Raw genomic sequence first — 13,144 nt, 5'->3', positions numbered from 1 at the left:
GTTCCGGCAGGTCAATTCCGTCCTAGGCCGCTTATTGTGGGCCGGGGTGCCACCAGAGTGGCGCTGCGTACATGCTTTATATCCACATATTGTGGGGGCCTGGCTATATCGGACATCCTCTCATATTACCAGGCCTCTCATCTGTTAGTCTTAAATGAATGGTGGTATGGGGATGGAGGAGACCCGGCATATGCTCTGGAGCGCTCACTGATGGGGAACAACACGTTACATACAATCTTGTACTCTGCCGGGCTCTGGAGGCGGTTGCCATCTGCCACGCAAGTGGTCTTTGCGGTTTGGCGACAAGCGCTGCGTCGCATGGGCTGGTGGGGTAGGTTGACGGCGGAGACCCCATTGTGGCAGAATGGGCGGCTTCCCGCGCTGGCCTCGCTGGCGGGGTTTGGCGGATGGGACTTTATAGGGATTTCCTCGCTTGGAGACGTTATGTCCGGCGTAACTCTCAAGTCGTTCCAAGAATTACGGGATGAATTCCACATGCTCAAGACTCAATTTTTCAGATATCTACAATTTTGTCACGCGCTCGCGCCTAGCCTAGTTGGGTTGGTGTCACTGCCAGAGTTCAGCCCTGTGGAAGCGAAGGTTTTCATGGGAGATCTCGGGGATAAAAAGGTGTCCCGCATTTACCAAACGCTGGTTACCCACTGCTCCTCCTCCCTGTTTCCATTGAAAGACGCCTGGGAAAAAGATGTAGGGCCCCTGGATGAGGATGACTGGAGGGAGGCATTGGAGTCCCCACGTGGGACCGCCATCGCGGTACGACTCCAACTAATCCAATTCAAATATTTGCACAGGGCTTACTATACACGGGAGCGGCTGTGGAAAGCAGGCCTGATTGTGTCCCCGGAGTGCCTGCGTTGTGGAGCTGAGATAGGTTCCCTGCTACATACTGTGTGGTCTTGTGCTGGCTTGACTAGGTTCTGGAATGGTGTGTGGAGTTGTTTGTCAGAGGGACTGGGCTGGGATCTCCCCCGCACTCATCGTCTGGGTCTCCTCCATATACTTGAGGGTGTAGGAGGGAATATTTACAAACGCCACCTTTTACTGTTGGTCCTAGTGGTGGCCAAGCGGGACTTGGCACGGGCGTGGAAGAATGAGCGAGCCCCCCTCCTGAGTGCGTGGAGATCTGGACTGGATTATTTTATGGGGCTAGAGCGCCCAGTGTTCGAGGCTAGAGGTTGCCCCCGGAAACACTACAAAATCTGGAAACGGTGGGCCGACTATAGGGGTTTGACTCGGGATCCCCCAGCAGAACCTGACGACAATCTGGATCTGGACGATGGGCACCAGGCCTAGAGAGGCGCATGGCGCCTGGCATACTGACAGCACTTACAGGAGGCTTAATGTGATCGCGTGTACTGGGTTAGGGAGGGATAAGGGGTGGGTAGCGGGGTTATTGGGTGGGGGTGGGGGGTTAGGGAGAAATGTTTCTTTCATTGATTGGGCTACCATGATGTACGTGTGTTGATAATTTCCAGTGACCTCCTGATTGAGGAGAACTGTATATATGCCTTTACCTGATCAATCAATAAAAATTTGTTGTGAAAAAAAAATCAAGTTTTAGTGTTTAGATGTTAGTTGGCACTAAAAAGAGCCGTTGTGTTCATTTAGTGTTTTTTTGTACCTACAAGTAAGTACCGATGCAGAGTCTAAAGTTCAAGAGGAAGACTCTGTTCCCCTCATCTGTGAAATGTACACCGTCTCCTCTATAAATGCCTTGCATGTTGTAACGCAAGTTGTTGTGGTATATAGAACCCATACCATAGTCTCTGAGGAAAGCAGAAACCGACTTATTCACATGTTTCCTTGCTTTCTTAATCTACGGACAATATTGGTTGGACCAGTTCCATTTTTGCCTTTGGCATATATTAGAATATACAAAGGCAGTTTGTGGAAAAAGTGACATCAATTGCCGGCAGCGCGGCTAGTCCTCAGGCTACCCAAAAGAGCTACCCAAAAGAGCTGCCTCTAAGCCCACCTTGGCTGCTCTTCATTGGCTCCCTATAAAAAAGAGGATCCTGTTCAAAGCGCTCCTAATATGGTACAGGATAACCTCTCAGAAAGCCCCTGAATACCTGAAGGATCTTGCTATCCCCCACGTACCCAACAGAGCACTTCGCTCCAGGGGAATTGGTCTTCTTAAAGCCCCCCGGATAAACAAGGCCAGAATGGGAGGGCGCTCCTTTCGCGCGCTGGCGGCCAAAAATTGGAACTCTCTCCCAATGAACATCAGACTTGCAGAGACTGAGACAATATTTAGGAAACTCTTAAAAACCCACCTTTATACCCTATAGGTCTCTCACTTTCTTCTGCTGCTCTCTCCACAGCGCGGGGACACGCCGGGATGGCGTCACCAGGCGCTTTATAAACTCCTTTATTATTATTATTATTATTATTATTAAAAGCATTTCCAGACCTACCCCAGTCAAAGTGACTAGGTCATTTCCACCACAGTGCACAATAATGAGGTCAGGGTGTGGGAGATGCAAAAAGGGTTTTACCAATGGCATCAATTGGTGACATCTCAATCCTCTCTGGCCAATCCACATAATATCCACATTTGGTAAATCAAGGTTGAGAAAGCATCTATTTGCTGCATACCTTTCACTCCAGAAAATATAGCTGTGTCCCACAATCCACACTCTAAGCATCTTGAAGGGAGATCTGGTTGTACTCCGATGGGTTCTGGAAATGAAATGGCAGTTTGGAAAGTAGGAGTTTTGAAAAAAATGTGGATGAGATTCAGTGCACTTGAAGAATAAGAAATGATTGGTGGTTTCTGAAAATTCAACACTGAAAATTAGGGTGCATGCTTCTGTTTTTTGAAAGACGTAATTCTAATGGTTGAGAAAAAGTCATTGAAAGAAACATTGCACAGGGTAAGCTGGTATATTGAGAAGTCAAACACCCTTGCTGGGTTCATTTGCAACATTCTTTGATGACCTTTTCACCTGTGTGTTTGGTTAGGTGTTCTGTGAAGTGTTACCATGGTAACAGGCAGAGAGAGCAGTGGGGGAGGGTTGAACATTATGTGAGTTTGAAAGTGTTGAAATGTAGAACAAATTAAAATGTTAGTTTGGTTTTGAATTCGTGTGGGAAGAACTTTCCCTCTGTGTTAATTTTTTACCTTCTCCGTCATTCTCCTTCCTTCACCTTCATACCTCTTCCCTAACTGGCACTATCCTTTACTCATAGTCACTCCCCTTACCCCACTACACTTCCTCCTGTCTGTATCTCACACCCTTTCTCTTTTTCGTTTTCTTTCCCTCACTCTCCTTCCCTCATTGAAATCCTAACTCCCCTTCTCTCACTCCAGTTTCCTAACTCCCTCCATCCCCTCACTCCACTTCTCTCTCCCTCACTCCCCATCTCTCACTTTCCCTTACCCCCCCTTTTCTTATCCTCCTGTCCTTTCTCTTACCATCACTCCAGTTCTCTTACTTTCACTCCTTTTACCCTGCCCTACTTCTTCCTCTCCATCTCTTACTCCCCTTTCCTGTCTCCGTCCCCTGCTCCCCTTTTCTCACTCCCCCTTCCTCACTCTCCTTTCCTTACTGCCATTCCCTTACTCTTTCACTCCCCTTACCTTTATCTCCTACCCTTAGTCCTCTTGTTTCAGTCACTCTTTGACTCCCCTTTCCTCACTTATCATACTCCCCTTTTCTCACTCATTCTCTCATTCCTTTCCTCCCCTTCACTCACTCATTTCAGACATTCATTTATACACTTCTTCCTCTCCATCTCTTACTCCCCTTTCCTGTCTCCGTCCCCTGCTCCCCTTTTCTCACTCCCCCTTCCTCACTCTCCTTTCCTTACTGCCATTCCCTTACTCTTTCACTCCCCTTACCTTTATCTCCTACCCTTAGTCCTCTTGTTTCAGTCACTCTTTGACTCCCCTTTCCTCACTTATCATACTCCCCTTTTCTCACTCATTCTCTCATTCCTTTCCTCCCCTTCACTCACTCATTTCAGACATTCATTTATACACTACACATCCATTCAAAAAAAGTCTGACACAGTGTATAAGAAATACAGCTCTTCTTGGAGAAGTGAAGTTAGTTCTGAAAAACGCTTTTATTTGTCTTTGTGTTATAACATTTTTTTCTTTTTTGAACAGTTTTATATATATGTATTTTTTTAAACAACAAACAGAATAAGAAAATGGAAAACTGTTCAACAGAAACAAAAAAAAAAACAATTATGTTTGGGAGCATTGGTGCTGCCTAATTCTGAATTTAATGAGATTCATGCTCTCCTCCCCATAGCAGAGTATCTCATTACATATATTACATATAATATCTACTTTGGCCAAAAAGGGCTGGACATCTAAATTAGATGTGGATGGAGATGCTGCTGCTGCTGACGAGGTGCTGGGGGCAGCAGCTGGAACTTCAGCACCAAGGGCTCTTGTGGATGCTCGTGCATAAGTGATGGGATGCACATTCTTCATGTGCCGCAGCATGGTGTGAATACTGAACAAGTACTTTTTGTTGGGGTTCCCCCTGGACAGCACACTCCCACAGATAGTGCATGTCACTTTTGAAACATTCACTTTTTTTAGGCCCTCCGGGTAAGTAAAGAATTTCCATACAAAAGATTCCTTTGTCTTTTTGGCCCGTGGCTGCTATTCCACCACCTCCACATCTGAGACCGATGAGGAATCCTGTGGCTGTTGCTCTGCCATGTTGATAATGATAAGTGAAGCAGGGAAAAAGCTGCAAAGATCCTTCTCTCTAGAAACAGAAAGAAATAGTGAGGGAAGTGGGTGGGTTTTTGAAGATTCTGGAACAGAAACTACTATGAACCAATAAAAAGTGTTGTTTTCAAGTCACATGACTACGTGCTTGCAACGTGCGCGTACGCATGAGCGCACGGTGCCTTTTTTACGGACATTTCACTCCTACAAACCATTGAAATTCCCCTGTTATAGTTAGTTCAGCTAACTATAACTCACGCGCCCGCAATGCACTGCTGATGACGTCACAAATTACATCACTCATGACATGGTCAGTGACATCACTGATGACATCACTGATGACATCTCAAATGACATCACTGATGACATCACTGATGGCATCATCCTTGTGAAAGAGTGGCAGACATTCTCTCACCCTAATATAACCTTTGATACACACATTTAAAAATAGAAACTAACATTTTCAATACAATAGACATACCAATGCCACTTACAACACACCTATTTAGTAATTCCAAGATCTATACAGACATCCACTCATTCATCAACAGTCCTATACAGTCGCTCATACAAAAACTCACATATGTACCCATACACTGATACATCCTGGTCATCCCGTTACATACCGACACTCATCCATAGAGTTACTCACACATAACTCATATGTACTAGTTTAAAACAAATGGACTTACTCATAAATACACTATTGAGACAGTCATTCATTCACTCACACCCATACACACACTCATCCACCCATAGTCAAAAAAACAAATAATCCTCCTAATGTAGTATAAAGACACTCATGTAGCTACTCACCACACACACTCATCCACCTATACAGTCCTGCACACATGCTGCCTTCAACACATACAAGCAATAATTCACTCATTCATGCATCTATGTACTACGTAAGACCTCCTAACGTAGTATACAGACACTCAGACACTCCTATTGATACTCAATCAAACAATAACTTATATAGACACTCATGTATCACTCATGTAGCTACTCACCAACACATGTAGCCACTTATACACAAAGTGAGAGACTGATACAGAAATGTATATATTTAAAGATTACTCACTAACCCATGTATTCACTAAGATACACTTAATCAGTCAGTTATACAATCTATTTTTCACCAAAAAATCAGCCATTTAGACACTTATATATCCATTTCTTCTTCCATCAACATTGAGATATACATATATAAAACATATTTATTTTCAGAAAAACACCCATTCAAGGGATGTCATCAGTGATGTCATTTGATGTGTCATCAGTGATGTCATCAGTGATGTCACTGACCATGTCATGAGTGATGTAATTTGTGACATCATCAGCAGTGCATTGCAGGTGCGGGAGTTATAGTTAGCTGAACTAACTATAATGGGGGAATTTCAATGGTTTTGTATGAGTGAAATGTCCAGCTAACTATAACATGTGTGTAACCTATGTTTTTTTCTGTGAATTTGCAAAGTTTTTTAAATGCTAATTCTTATATAACGTGTGTCAAACCTATAGTTTTATTCAGCGAATATATATATATATATATATATATATATATATATATATATATATATATATATATATATATATATATATATATATCAAACTCAATGGCGGTGTACTCATTCACTTCCTCGCTGAGAAAACAAGAGAGCACAAACTCCCCTTCTATGGTGCCATTTTCATTATTGTTCACAGTTAACAGTCATAATATATATATACACTTATGTAATAAGAAAACATACTTGGAATTTCAAGGCAAGGGTGGTCACCAACTATAGCAAATGTTGAGGCAAAGTCTGTTTAAATGGAATTAATGTTTACTGCCAATAAAAGACCTCTGATTTGTCGTCGGTAATGTTTCATCTCGGTCTGTGGAGGGAGCTGTCATTGTTGTCCTTTTTCGATGTCTGTGACCTCTGTCAAATAGTCCTACTTTTATGTTGATGGTTACTGCAAACCGTAGTCCTACTTCTATGTCTGTGACCTGTCCCCATTTTTTGTTTTGAGAATCTGGTCACCCTACCACAGCCTGTCCTGAATCCAGTGAATGCACCCATAGAAAAAGGCAGCCGTCTGCCCGTGGAGAGCACCTTGGGGACAAATGGTCAGAGATGCAAAGAAGCATATCCTATAACGCTCTTGCCCGGAGTGGGCACCCGGGGGGAGCCGGGGCAGCCCTGCGGCATATTGGGCAGAGAGCTGAGTGTGGCTACAGCTAGGCCAGGCAGTGGCACGTGCTGCTGGTTCGAGTGGGGGCCTTGCTGTCTGAGGAGTTTTTGGAAGCAGACTGGGACAACAGAGGCGAACGAACGGCCTTGGTGTGTGGGTCCCTCTGCCCCCAAGCAGCACAGCACTCTCCCCATTATCGTACTGACTGTGGCCCCTAGCCGGAGGGCTCGCGGTGGCGTCACCCCATCAGATCAACACTGCTCACAAGCTCAGTTGGATGCCCCAATCTGTGTGGCATCTGCTGTACTCCCACTTCCATGCAAGCAATGAACTGGAAATTATCTGCAGGTACGACCTGATCGGATGGGGTGAACCGCATTCATCATGGAGTGAGGCCGGTGATGCTTGCATTGGTGCAGCCCACATTCACCCAGACACTGCTGCTTGAGCCCTCTGCACAATCGGGGACTGTGGCAGGGTTGTCAACTACCCCTGTTGGCCTTGATTAACCTGAGGAGGCCTGCCAGTGGGAGGCGGGCATGTGGGGTTGTGACCAAGAGATAACGAAAGAGCCTGTCTCCCTGGATACAGAGTACACTGAGGGTCAGTAGTGCAGCTGTGAATGCCCTGGTGGACATCTGGAGACACCGCTGGGGAGTGGCGCCTGTGGCAGGCTGCTGTCCACTACTGTGGCCTCAAGGACTGAGGCTGTGACCAGATAGTGCATCAGCATCATCCTGCTTTGGCTTCCCTCAATCCTACGGATGCCAGGAGGACTCTGCAGTGTGCTACAGACAGTCACTTGCCTTCAATGTACCTCTTTTGCATGCTGGGGCTCCCAGCATGCTCCACAGAGTAGTGTTTCTCCTGCGGTTATCCCCACAGAGAATGGACTCATACCCCATCAATAAAGCCTGCCTGACTGACGACCACACGCCATGCTTCATAAATGATCAGAGTGCGGTATGCTGTGCCCACTGGACCCTTGAATAATACTCCATTGTCCAGGCCGTCTGAGCTATTTGCCTCTTTGTGTGACTGTTCTTTCCTACTACTGCAAAACTGTGGGATACGATTTGCCACTCAGCTCACCCTTGGCTTTCAGAAATGGCTTGCCTGTGACACACTTGAGGAGCTGTCCTGGGGACTGGACCTCATGAAAGCTCAGATCAGCCTGTTTTTCCACTTCTGCTGCCCTGATGAGGAAACCAAGAGGCAAACTGGCTGAGGGCCCATATGAAATGAAGGACCACCCTGCAATCTCTCTGTGGAAAATAATGATGTCACCCAAGCTGTGTCCCCAATAAGCCTTCAGCACGACAAGATACTGGCTGCCATAGTAGACACCAAAGCCACCCTTCAGCAGGACACTGGCACAGTATCGATGGGCCATGGCCAGTAGCAGGCAGAGCATCACAAACTATCGGGTAGAGTGAAGGGGATGGATAATTCCATAAAGGAACTCCATTCTGAATGCTCAACGCTCATTTGTTAGCTACAGTACAGAACAAGAGGGCCTCCTTTCTGGAGTTTAAGAAGGATCGATGTGATAATGGCGTACAATACTCCCTGGTGTTTCCATCAAACTCTGGATTATACTTGATGGAACCACACATTTCCGTGAAGACGCAGAGTTGGTGGGGGGGCCTGGCAGGAGGCATATAAGGTGGAAATGGCCTCCCGACGGCATACTTGGGACCAGCTGTGTCCAGGAGGAGAGTAAAAAAACGCTCAAGAAGGACTTTATGTGGCAGCTCCTGGAGTTCCCAGACCAAATTATAACAAGCGGTGGCCCTCCAGGTGGTTGAAGACATCATAATTGTTCATAAACCAACCTTGTGGCCTGGGAACCCCCCTTCTGATACAAGTCTGCGTTGTCAGACACAGTGTCCATGTCATCACAATGACATAAGATTCCCTGTGGTGATCACCCCAGGGAGCCCCAAAACTACTTTTATATCCTTTCCTCCTTATGGTTATTTGTGTGCCTGGGAGGAGGTTTGTTTGAGGGAGGTGGGGGCTCGAGTGATTTTCTGAAGTATATATTACAGCCTTTCGAGAGTCATGATTGAAAAATGTGTGTTGGTGTGGTTGATCGCTGGGTGGATCCTTTATTTGTTTACCATGTGCTGGGTCCGCACCGCACTGATCTGGGTAATTTACCTTGGTCTGCCCCATCCAGACAAACCCTTGTGAATTATGGAGTCATCCATTCTGATTATATTTTCAAATACTCAGTTTAGATGGTGGCCTTTGCTGTGCTGCCCTTGGGTTGGGGAGTTTATGGTTGTGGTTTGTTCATGCTTTTTAAAAAAAATTGTTTGCACTAGGACCACATTGCACATCACCAGGAGGAGATGTGAATAGGGGGGTCCTGGGTGGCCCCAGAGGTTCACGCATTTTGTGACTTTTCATGACTGACAACTGGCAGATATTGACCTTTATGTCCTGGAAAATTTGAGGGATGGGATTGGCCTCCAAGAGACATAACATTCGTTGATACTTAAGGCAACAGGGGGTGTGCAGGTGGTTATGCTTCAGGAAACACACATGGCAGGGGATGAGATTGACTCGTTGAAATGCAGATGGTGGGGCCAGCTGTGTGCCACTATCTACTTAGAATATGCCAGGGTAACCTTGATATGGATTAGGGCGGAGATCCCTTAGAGCTTATCCCTTCTGTCACAGACTAGGATGGTAGATGTTTTTCTTGAGTATAGATTGCTGGAGAAGGAAATAACATAGGGGTGTGTCTATGCTCCAACCCATGAACAGGTGGCGTTCTTTCAGTTTCCCTCAGTACACATGGAGGGACTCCTTACTGACAGTCTTCTACTAGCCGGTGATTTTAATTCTTTAGAGGATGTGCTGCTGGACCTCTGCCTCCCCCCCGTGCTGGGAGCTTCAGCCTACAGGCTGGTGGAGGGACTGCAGGTCTGGCTGTAGCATTGGGATATGGCAGATGTCTGGAGGACCCAGGATGGAGATGTTTGGGATTCCTAATATTCTCCCACATCCATAGGGTTCACACTATTTGTGTGTTCTCATGGGTTTGGGCAATTCATTACTCATTCCAAATACTTAGGGAGTACACCGTCTAATAACAGCCCTGGCATGCTGGGGTTCCAACTGGTTGGGGACGATCACCTATTTCCACATGGCATCTTAACTCATATTCTCTGGCATATTACAGCAACTCTCTGCCAGGGATAATCTCTGATTAATTCGCTCATAACAAAGGCTATGAATCCTCGGGTATAGTGGAATGGGAGGTCTTTAAGGTGGTGGTGGGGAGCCATTGCATTGGTCAGACGGTTGGCATACAGAATGAGTTGAATGGGGTCTCCAGGCTTTGGAGAGCAAACTGCATGCCTGGGATGATGCTCTTAGAACCGAGCCAGAAGTGCTGGATGAGATCCGAGAGACAAGAGAACAATATAATGCTACACCGGAGAGGCTGCACAGTCATAATTGCAAACATTACATTGCTAGGGCGCATGAAGAATAGGGGAGATCTGGCAGGTTGCTAGCATGGTTTTTCAGACCCAAATCCAGGTAGGCTCCCATCACACATATCCAGCAGGGGGATGGGTAGTCCCTGTACTCTCCCGCCTCCATTAATGCTGAGTTCTGTCAAAATTATGAGACTCTGTATGCTGCCCCTGAGCCCCATCAATTGGAGGCACAATCTGCTTTCCTAGTTAATCTACCACTGATTGGGCTATCCTAGGAACAACCTAACGGCCTGGGGGTCCTGTGTATACGCAGGAGATTAGGTTAGCTATCAAGGAGATTGTGAAGCACAAAACACCTGGACCGGCGACCTCTAAACGAGTTTTATGCAGCATGTGCTCGGACCTTGGCCCCACAGTTGGAAAAGCTAGATGCTGACTCTTGGTAGCTTGGCGCACTTCCTGAATCCACCAATGATTCAGTCATTATCCCGCTCCCTAAGACTAAGACACAGGAAGCCTGAGTCATTGAGTACTGCCCCCTCTCCATGCTGAATCAAGAGTTCAAGATCCTTAGCAAGGTATTGGCTCTCCGGTTGCTCCCAAACCTGCCGATGTTGATTTGTGGGGACCAGAGCGGCTTCATCCCTACTCGTACCACCTCTCTGAACCTTAGAAGGTTGTATCATGTAATGTACAACCCTGATGCTCGAGCTTGTGAGGACACCATGCTGATGTCTGTAGACCTTGAAAAAGCATTCAACACTATGCAATAATGCCTTATTGATTGATGTTTTGTCACGGGTGGGCCAAAGGGAGAATTGGGTCAAATGGATCAAACAGCTGTACACCACTCCAATGGCTCTGGTTAAGACTGGTGCTATGTTCTCCCCACAATACAGGGTATTTTGATGCATGAGGCAGGGGTGTCCGCTGTCCACCCTACTGTTCGCCTTGGACATTGAGCCTCTTGCTAAGCTCTTTAGACAGGTTACCTGGGGTTCCGGCATAGTCATTGAAGGATAGGAACATATCATTTCACTCCATGCGGACAGATCCTCCTCTACCTGAGAGACAGAACCTTTTCTTTACAAGACCATTGGAACTTCTGCAGGATTTTGAGGAGGTGTTGGGCCTCTGGGTCAATACAGACAAGGCACATGTATTTCCTGGTGAAATGAGGCCATTAGGCCTTCCTCTGGACATGGCATGGTCACCCACCTCCTTTCGATACCTAGGGATCCAGATTTTCCATACATTGGAGGACCTTCGAGAGGTTAATTCGAGGAAAGTTCTCCTGTCCCTGAGGTCTTGCATTCCCTTTTGGCGCTCTCTAAAATTGCAGATAACGGCTCGGATCTTGGTATCCCAAATAGTCATGATCCTGAGACGACTCAATTTTTTTCTAACTTACCAGTAGAAGTGCCAGTCTCTTGGTTAAGCAACCGGACACTCTGTTATGTGACTTGATACGCGGCAGAGTTTGTTATTGACTGTCCTCTAACGCCCCTCTGAGGAGGGAGGTCTGGGTGTCCCAGAAATAAAATTATATTTTCGGGCTTCTTAACTTCAGTGGATTACACTGTGACTTGAAGGGGCTATTCAGGTCGAGCTGGAAATGGTGGAACGGTCCGCCCACATGGGAACCCTACTGGCAAAACTGCTTCTCCTGGCAGTGGCAATCCCACTCCTGGGAGTACTACTTTCTGTGACACTGAAATGCTAGAGCTGGTGTGTCCTGAGAACAGCAGGAATGCCTTTGTATGCACCAGTGCTGCCCTCAGTCGGACTGCCCCATGGTGAGGCCCTCCCCTTTTTTACAGTCTGTCAACTGCCGGTCTGGGCAGATGCCGGGCTGGTGACGGTTTGGAACTGCTATCAGCCATGCACACTACTGCGTTGGAGGACCTGGTGACGCATTATGACGTGGCGTTGGGCCAATTGTTATGCATGAAGCCCTAACTCTGGCGTCCGAGACCTGTGGGGGGGGGAGCAGGAAGAACCCATGACTCATGCAGTCCTGCAGTTGTTGGTCTCAGTGGGCACCACCAGACACCTGGTGACCGGGTTCTACCGATCCCTCTCCACAATGGTCTGTGGCCATTTATACATTCTATAGGAAAGATGGGAAAGGATCCTACAATGTGATTTTAACGGACCCTGAAAGGTGTAAAACATTGGCTTTCCCTAAAAAAATCTCTAGAAACATGAGGTTAAAATACACCCAATTTAATTATGTTCACATGAAATATATGACGCCACACACAATCCAGGTGGTTTATGGGGTAAGTCTCGTCCTTGTCCAAGATGCACACACTTGGATGCTGATTTTGTTTGGTATTGCCCCCAGTTGCGACCTTTCTGGGATGAGGTGATGGCCGTCCTGAACTCTACGCTTAGACACACCCTCGCCTTCTACTGGGAAACCTGTATTTTAGGGCTATTCCTGAGACCGAGCCCACAAAAGACGGGCACACGGTTTCCGATCTGGCACTAGCCTTTGCTAAAAGGCACATAACCATGACCTGGAAATCTCTGATGGGACCAGGAGTTAGAACCTGGAGATCTGATGTGACCCAGTGGGCAAAAGCAGAGGACGGGCACTGGTCAGGTAACTAGAGGGGTGAGCAGGCTCCCTATAGCAGACTTAGGGACCGAGGACCTGGTGGCCTGGGAGCACCCAGATTATGACTGGGGGGGGGGGAGACCTAGAAGCTAGTGATGGGTTACCTGAGGGAGGGAAAGTGGAAAGATTGGGAGGCCAGATAGGAGAGACAGACAAGCGTTGAACTGGGAA

General features: G+C 46.8%; 1 long non-coding RNA gene across 1 annotated transcript in view; it reads right to left on the bottom strand.

Moving 5' to 3' along the window:
• Positions 1 to 4,143: 4,143 nt before the first annotated feature.
• LOC147728569 (uncharacterized) overlaps positions 4,144 to 13,144 on the bottom strand; it is a 65,040-nt gene continuing 56,039 nt past the window's right edge. The window contains exon 4 of the long non-coding RNA XR_015309564.1: positions 4,144 to 4,751. This is a non-coding gene — a long non-coding RNA (uncharacterized LOC147728569). The remainder of the gene's footprint in view (positions 4,752 to 13,144) is intronic.

Source organism: Lissotriton vulgaris, chromosome 3_1 (genome assembly GCF_964263255.1).
Source record: "Lissotriton vulgaris chromosome 3_1, aLisVul1.2, whole genome shotgun sequence".
Classification (NCBI taxonomy): Eukaryota; Metazoa; Chordata; class Amphibia; order Caudata; family Salamandridae; genus Lissotriton; species Lissotriton vulgaris.
This window is presented reverse-complemented; position numbering and strand designations above follow the sequence as displayed.